Raw genomic sequence first — 9,073 nt, forward strand, 5'->3', positions numbered from 1 at the left:
GATTTATTAACGATGGCCATTTGGGCAGGTGTGAAGTGATATCTCACTGTGGTTTTAATTTGCATTTCTCTGATGGCTGGTGATGCTGAGCATTTTTTCTTATGTCTATAGGCCATTTGTATGTCTTCCCTGGAGGCAGCATCTATTCAGGTCCTTTGCCTATTTTTAATTGGATTGTTTGTCTTCCTCATGTTGAGTCCTATGAGTTCTTTATATATTTTGGAAATTAAACCTTTGTTCAATGTATCATTGGCAAATATGTTCTCCCATAGGGTCAGTTCCCTTTTTATGGATGGTTTCTTTTTCCATGTAGAAGCTTTTTAAAAAGATGTAGTCCCATTTCTTTATATTTTCCTTTATTAAAAATATATGGAACACTGCCCTGGCTGGCGTAGCTCAGTGGATTGAGTGTGGGCTGTGAATCAAAGCATTGCAGGTTCGATTCCCAGTCAGGGCACATGTCTGGGTTGCAGGCCACAGCCCCCAGCAACCGCACATTGATGTTTCTCTCTCTCTTTCTCCCTCCCTTCCCTCTCTAAAAATAAATAAATAAATAAAAATCTAAAAAAATATATATATATATATATGGAACACTTTCTGAATTTGTGTGTCATCCTTGTGCAGGGGCCATCCTAATCTTCTCTGTATCATTCCAAATTTACCATAAAAGATCTGTCCAGAAGGTATCCAGTCATGTAATATGAAAAAATAGAAATTTTTATTGAAGAAGATAGAAGATACAGGAATCATTGTACATAGGACAGTGATGCCTCAGTCCCCTTCAAAGTAGGTACCTTGGGACCTCACACAGTTCTCTCAGTCTCCATCAGCTGACCCTGAATCTCACTGATGGTCTGCAATCTCTTCCCTTTCAAAGATGTTTTTAGTTTTGGAAAAAGTCAGAAGTCACAGGCTGCCAAATCTGGGTTGTAGGGGACTGAGTCACCTGGGTGATTTGATGTTTCACCAAAATACTCTGCATGAGACATGATGCCTGAGCAGGCAGGCATATTGTGGTGATGAAGCTGCCAATCACCAGTTGTCCCTAGCTGCAGCCTTCTGAATCATTCAAATAGTTTCTGCAGAGGAATGTTCAAGCTTAACGCAAAATTTGATGCAGATTCATTGTTCTACTCAGTCATTTTGAGGGCCACACAGTACACTCAACAGTGTCTATTGCCTCCACTGACTAGTACAATGAAGTCGTCATCGTTCACACACATGCATTCCAGTCTGCTCTCTTTGGTTGCCAGGTTACATTGAGGTTGCACAAACCATTCCTGTTATATCAACAATGGTTGGACTTTTTCTGGGCCAACCTTGTATGTGCTGTGGAAGTGAGCACGAATTGGCATTTCCTGAAAAGCCGCACTGACTCCTTCAAGTCTATGCATCAGGAATTGGTGAAGATTGTCACAAACACTTTCACCTTTTTTTCTCTATATTTTTAAAGCATTGTATAGAAGTATTTGGACAGACATAGGTATGCAATTTCATTATAAGTGTGCAAATATATAAATTTTCACAAACTAAGCACACACAGGCAACTAGTGCAAGATCTAGAATATTATTAGCTTTAGAAAGCAACTTCTTGGTCCCTGCTGTAATCACTATTAACTTTTCAAGTCACTGGGACAGTCTGAGCCTCTCTTAGATGGATGGGAATATCCTTCAAGTTAATTTTAGATCCTCCCCTAGATAAGATTGGGTTTCCCTTTAGGCACTCCCAAACCAATGTGCCTGTGCCCATCAATGCCGACCCATGGTAGAAGCTCTGCTGATGCTAAGAAACCCTGTTCTACGTAAGCCAGGAAGCCCAGCAGCCGTTCCGGGAGCCTTGTGCTCTGTCATTGTGTGCTCCCTGGATGCATCAAGCTCCCTTCATCTATCTTTTTTATTAACCTATTTTTAGTCAATCTCTTTGCTGCTGAATCTGTTTCCTCTCCTCTATTGATTTTAATCTTCAGGGGGAGCAAGAACCCCTTTGTTGGTGTCATAACTACTATTGTGATTGCTAAGTCTATAGAAAATTTTGCTTGTTTTAGAACTTAAGTGGAATAAGACAGTATTGTACACTTTTGTGACTCATTGTACACAATTTTGTGTTTCTGTATAATTTGTTTATTCTCAGTCCATACAGAATTTTATTTTATTAAAATACACCAAATTATTTATCCATTTTAGTATTGATGGGCATTTAGGTGGATCCAGTTTTTCTCTATTATTAGTAGTGTGACTATAGCATTCTCTGTATGTGTTTTGGTGAGCATATAAATGCAATTCTGATGGATTATAGCAAAAAAATGAAACTTCTGGTTCACAGACTGGCATACTGATTAAGGGTTTTTTTTCAAAGTCATTGCTCCAATTCATAATCCTATGAGCAGTATATGACCTGAACATCTTCATATGTAGTTCATGGAAAAATCAGAAGCAGATGCACTAAGAACTTATACATGGGTGTGTATATGTATGAATACATAGATCTATGTTTCCATTTCATTCTCTACCTATATTTAATATATATACACATTTTGTAGAGGATCTGACCTTACCCTTGTGTTTTGGGATCTGATTAAGCAGTTTCTGTTTACTACTGTCTCAGCATGCAATGCTAAAGCTTGGTACTGTGGCTGTCCTGCAGCAGCTGGGGCCTCTGTCATGAAAGGAAACACACTCACTGGTCCCAGCAGTCACAAAGGTTGAAGGAGAATGTACTGCAAGGTGGAGTATTTGCAGGCCAGCACTGTTTTATGATATCAGGGTGAATCAACAGATTGATGACTCTGTGTGTGAACTGTGAAATGGCTATTGCTCCATATCCAACTGCTAAACCTCACTAAAGAATCCATCTTACAGAGCACATTTTCCAGAATCAAACAAGAAATTGAATTCTGAGAGATAAGTTTCAACATAGACTAGCAGACATATTACAAAGCCATAAAATTTGGTATTGTTGCCATTTTTATTTTAGCAATTCTGAGCATATGATTATATCAAATTATCATTTGCTCATTCTCTATGTTCTCTTTTGTCTTTCTTACTTTGATTTTTTTACATATTTGGATTCTTTACATATTTGGGTTTCTATCTCACTCTCTTTTTAAAAATATACATGCCAGCCAATATCTCTCACATTCTCTGTACTGATTTCACACCTTAGGTGGTTTCTTTTGATTAATAGAAGTTTTTAATTTTAATGAAGTTTAATTTATCAGTTTTTTATTTTACATTTAGCACATTTCCCTCCATTTAAGAGCCCCTTGCCTACTCAATGCCATTTGCCAAAAAATACCATTCTTGTTACATTAACTTCCTTTACATTGTAATATGGATTTAAGGTTCCTCCATGTCCTTTCATGGTTTAATAGCTCATTTCGTTCTAGCACTCAATACTATGCCATTGTCTGAATGTAACAGTTCATTCATTTATTCACCTACTGATGGACATCTTGGTTGTTCCCAAGTTTTGAAAATCGTGGATAAAAGCACTATAAAACATCTATGTTCAGGTGTTTATAACTTTTGAATTCACTTCAATAAATACCAATGAGCTCAGTTGCTGATTCATATAGTAAGAGTATGTTCAGTTTTATACTATTGTTAGTGACATAATTAATAAAAAACTTTTACAAGTTTCTTTCAGGTGTTAATATAATATTTTAATTATAAAAAAACCTTGCAAAAACAAAATATGTGGCATGTTTCTCTGAATTCTGTGAACTTAAAGGTCCAAAATGAATCAAAACTCCTTGATAGCATTTTCAGTAGCATTAGGTAGTGTTATACATCACAGCTACATAATATCGAAGTGCTACCCCTATTCAGAAAGGTAGAGGAACCGGTTGCTACTGGTGATGTCATTCAAGGATCACTTTATAGATTCAGATAATAACCAGATTTTTTCACAAGAATTTAAGTGAATTATTAAAAAATTCAGACAGGATTCAATTGCTAAAGAAAACTCACAGATGCCAACATGACAATATTTTTGAATCTATGAATTTTTTATTTCATTCTTAGAAGGATACAATATAGTAACAATTAAAGTATGATACAAAAACCAAGCAAAGTCTACCTCATAGCAATATTCAAAAAGGCTGGACAAGTTTGGTTTCAATTTACTCCCCTCTGTAGTGTCAGGGCAGATATTCTTTATCTCCATGATCAGGAATTACCTACATCTGTGTAGAACATCACAGACCCAGAATCTGCCATAGTGACTGGAGTTTCTTATATTCTTCTGTTCCCATAAGTACAGGATTGCCACATGAACAGTCCCAAGGGAAGATAAGAGAAAGGTTTAGAAGAGGGGCTTCTATTTTTCCCTCTGCACATCTGTGTTGTTTAAATCATTTTTTCTTATTCTTAGCCTACAATAAGTTACCTGCCTATACAAATCCTTAAAAAGTTGAGAACACATGAGGCATTGAGGGCAGTACACACAAACTCAGAGAAATTTAAATGACAATGTCTATGCCAAGAAGTACAAAAGTTCTGGTACCATCAGAAGCTACATCTCAAAATGGAGTTGTGCTACAAGATGGGGCTAGAGGAGAACCAAGTCAGAGATTCTTGCTGAGTTGCTTAGTCTCCATCTTACAGGTAACAGAGAGTAATTTTTGGATCCTAGGAAAAGGGCAGAGAGTGACACAAACAAGTTTACACTTTCAAATTGAGTAAACCAGATAATTACTAGGAGCTGTTAGAGAAGATGATGAAATAGAGGATGCATAGAGGGATTAGGAACTGAGATGAGAAAGTTACTGAAATAGTCCAGGCAGGAAGGTAATAGGACCTGAACATGGCAATGAGTGTAAATAGAGATAAATACAGTGCTAAATGTGTTGGATATATTTTTTAAACTAAATTTATTGGGGTGACATTTGTTCATAGGATGGATGTATTTTTCAAGTCTGTGTAACCAATGATATGTTGAGCAGTTTGTCTCAAGTGAAAAGTGGAGTTCAAGGCTAGAAATCAAAATCTAAGCATGCTCTACTCACATGTAGTCATTAAAGTCATTTGTAGAGTAAAGGCAGTTCCCCTAGGAGAGCAGTAGAGAAAGAAGAGCAGCGAAATCAGGGCAGAACCCTTGGAGGTACCAATTAATTGTGCTTAGCTGAGGAAATGGTACCATTTGAAACGGAACAGTAAGAGAGCAAAGAGGAAAGATGCCAGGGAATGGAAGTATCATAGAAATGAACAATTAATAGTATACAAAATAACATTCCAGGAATAATTTGAAAATTAGTAAGTTTGTAAAAATTTCCATTAGGCAGTTAGAGTATTAGTCGCATGATATATCATGATTTTGTATATTTTTGTGAGCACCATTACCTTAATAAATTTCTACCAGAGAGCTAAGTTTTAACATAATCATTGGATAAAAGCAATATAAATTGCTAGATGAGTATACATACTTCGTTTGAACAAGTACATGTGATTTGATTGCTGCCTAAATATGTTAGAACAAGTAAGCATATGGATTTTCTACCTACTTTAACCAAAGTGTAAACTATCCCAGAGGATGATGTTTAGAATTAACAAGACAAACTAATTAAATTTAATTAGGTCAACCTGCATGAGATACTTTGCATAATTAATCTTGATTGTGAAGTGCCCTAAAGGGAGACAATATTTGTGTATTTTTAATAGAACTTCAGTGAGAAAAGAAAGGAAAAAATAATAGTTTTCAATATTAAAAAAGTGACCCAAAGTAATTATCGTGACATTTTACATATAAGGACTTGTTTTATTAAAAGTTATAAAATTCTAAAAGGGGGAAGGGTTTTCAGGAACATGTATAAAGGACACATGGACAAAACCAAAGGGGAGTAGGATTGAGAGTGGGGATGGTTGGGGTGGACGGAATAGTGGGGGGGAAATGGAGACAATTGTACTTGAACAACAATAAAAAATGTAGTTTAAATATAAGCAAATAAATAAAATATTAAAGATAAAAAATAAAATGGCATTGCTGTGCTTAACATAAACATATGTTGAGCAAAACATCAATGGAAAATGACCGTCCTACACCCATTGGTAGTGTTTGAAAGGTTTGTCATTGATGGCGTAACTCGTTGACCCTTGGTATGGTCAGAACTTTTTATTTTAGCCACTTTGGTGGCTGTGTAGTGGTATCTTATTCTGAGAAGAATTGTATTTCCCTGAACTAATACTGTTGAACAATGTTTTACTTGCTTATTGCATTTAATATCCTGGTTTGTAAAGAGTATGTTTAATATTTTGTTCATAAAAAATTACATTGCTTGTATTTAGCTTATCGGTTTGTAAAAGTTTTTTGATATATTCTGGATATAAGTCCTTTGCCAAATATATGTATTGCAAATGAAAAAAGTTATAAAAATATATCCAAATTATTCAGAAAAATTTTCCTCCCAAGTTGTGCTTTGCCTTCAGATGATCCTTATACCTATTTCCTAGTCAGGAAGTATATGAAAATTTTACTGTGTTAAATGTATTGGGATAACAAATAAACCTATGACCTGTAATATCTTTGTTGGAATGAAGATCTTTAGCTCACAGTATAAGAGTTAATTTTGCAAAAGCACCCATCTCATTCTGACTCAGAAGTTCAAAGAAGGAACCAGGACACTGTGCTGAGATATGCCACACTGTGTAGCTGTGATCAGACATCATTCTTTCACATATTACCATCCTTGGTGTTGAGATGTATTGCATAACTGGTAAATTTTTTCTTTTTTTTCTCTGGTATAAAACACTGGTGGTTCAGGAAATTCATGGATTAGATAAATTGACTGTTAGTAAGGCAGTCCCCACTCTAAGTTTATAGTCCATGGTTATAAACTAATTGTTCTATCATATTCTATAATACCTTATTTTTTAAACTGTACAAAGTGCACAAAGGTATAATGAAACTAATAAGCATGTCATTAACTAATTTAAAATATACACCCATATAATGATCTTCCAAGTCAAGAAATATATAATTGCTACCCCCAAAATTTTGTATGAGCCCCCATTCTTAGAGAGGAAAAATTATCTTGACTTCCATAAAATTCTCCTCTTTGCTTAAAAAAAGTTATTACCATGTATGTTTTCTGGAAAATATAGCTTAGTTTTATCTTTTTTTGAACTATTACAAAATGTAATACTACTAAATGTATGGTTTTGACTTGCTTCCTTTGTTCAATGTTGTGTTTGTGAGATTAAATCTCCTCCAGAGTGTATAGTACAAATATTTTTTTAAAAGTTGTTACTCTGATATCCGATCACCTTGAAATGCTCTAATGTGTATTTCCACAGCAAGAATGATACATTCATCAGAAATATAATATTAGATACATTACTGATAACTAATCCTCAATTAATGTTTTGCCAATTGTCCAAAAATGCTTTTTAATAACAAGAATCCAGTTTAGAATTACATGTTACATTTTAACGTCAAGCGTTTAGCTTTCTTCAGTGTAGAAGGCTTTTCTGATGACCCCTCATACTTATGTTCAGGTTATACACCTTTGTCAGAAATATCACAGAAGCAGTGCTACACTCTCATTGCATCTGTCAGGGGGTGCACAATTTCACTTGTTCCATTTCTGATATCTGCTTCGGTCACTCCAATAAATTGGCATCTGACAGGTTTCTCCACTGTAAAATTATCTTCCCCCCCTCCTTTGTAAATGAATAAGTATTTTGTGAGGAAGTGCTTTCAAACTATGCATTTTAACTGTTTCTTTTGAAGAAACAGTTAAAGGTTCATTTCAGTATGAACTCATGGATTCTTATTTCATTCATTACTATTATATACTTTATATTCCAATTGTTCTACTTTCCTGGTGGTTCTTGTTCAAGCTGATCTTTGTGTCTTTTTCTCCTGTTCCCAATTTTTTGACATCCTCCCTGCTTTTTGGCTCAGGTATTTTAGCCTTCACTTGTAATGCCTCAAACCTAGAATCAACCACTTTTCCATGGAGCCAATACATAAGCACCAGCTGTGTTCATGGTCCAAGGCCCTCTCAGTAGATAGAAAGAGGGAACAATGCTTACATGACAAACATGTGTTCACATACAAATAGCTAACTAGCTAGGGAACACAGATATGGAAGCACTACAGCTCATAGTAGTTTTGTTCTTTTCTATATGTATAATTTCCTTTCTTACAGTAAGGAAAGAAAGGAAACTGGCTCCCATGTCCTTAATTTTTTATCCTTCCCCTCTTCCCTCTCACATCCCTTAACTCTAGCAACCTATACAGACCGCTGTTGGAGGAACGCTCTCCCAAACTTGCTCAGGCTCTGATGTTCCACACCAGACTGAGCCTTCTTGCCAGGATAGTGCAGTTGTTTCTCATATACCTCATGCAGTTTCCTCTTGTATAATCTCACATTAATATTGTACAATTGTTGCAATTAATGTATTGCTATTGACATCATTAAATTCTATATTTCATTGAACTTTTCTTACTTTTCTTCTAATGTCCTTTTTCCATCTCAGATCCAGTACCAGATACAACATTACATTAACAAGAATGCCTCCTTTAGCTCCTCTTGATTGAGCTTTTCAACATTTCCTTGCTCTTGATGACCTAGAAAATTTTGAGTAGTAATTGTCTTAACACTGGTCAGGTATTTTGTAGATTATTCATAAATTGTAAATTTTCTGATTGTTCTCTTGATTAAACTGGAGTTATACATTCTGGAGAAGAAGACCACACAGATAACTGTCATTTTCATTGTGGTATATTAAGGGCATACACTACCAACACGACTTACCAATATTTATATTGACCTTGATCGCCTGCCTGACCAAGGCTGTGGCTGCCTGATTTCTCCACTGTAAACTTTGACCTACATTGTAAGTGTTTTTTCTTACTGTTGAGGTTCTTTTTGCATTTTTGGATGTAATTCCTTCATCATATATGTGCTCAAAACATTTTCTCCTCATTTCTGGCTCATCTTTTGTTTCTCTCAACAATGTCTTTCAGAGAGCAGAGGTTTTTATTTTGATTAAAATCCAAGTTATCAATGTTTCCTCTCATGGACCATGCTCATATCTTGAGACTCATCATCAAACTGAAGGTTATATAGAT

At 35.4% G+C, this 9,073-nt stretch overlaps 1 non-coding gene across 1 annotated transcript; it reads right to left on the minus strand.

Moving 5' to 3' along the window:
• Positions 1-579: 579 nt before the first annotated feature.
• On the minus strand, positions 580-690 carry LOC114495767. Its single transcript, XR_003684444.1, has one exon. It is a non-coding gene; the product is annotated as a U6 spliceosomal RNA (small nuclear RNA).
• Positions 691-9,073: the final 8,383 nt, after the last annotated feature.

This window comes from Phyllostomus discolor, chromosome 4 (genome assembly GCF_004126475.2).
Source record: "Phyllostomus discolor isolate MPI-MPIP mPhyDis1 chromosome 4, mPhyDis1.pri.v3, whole genome shotgun sequence".
Lineage (NCBI taxonomy): Eukaryota > Metazoa > Chordata > Mammalia > Chiroptera > Phyllostomidae > Phyllostomus > Phyllostomus discolor.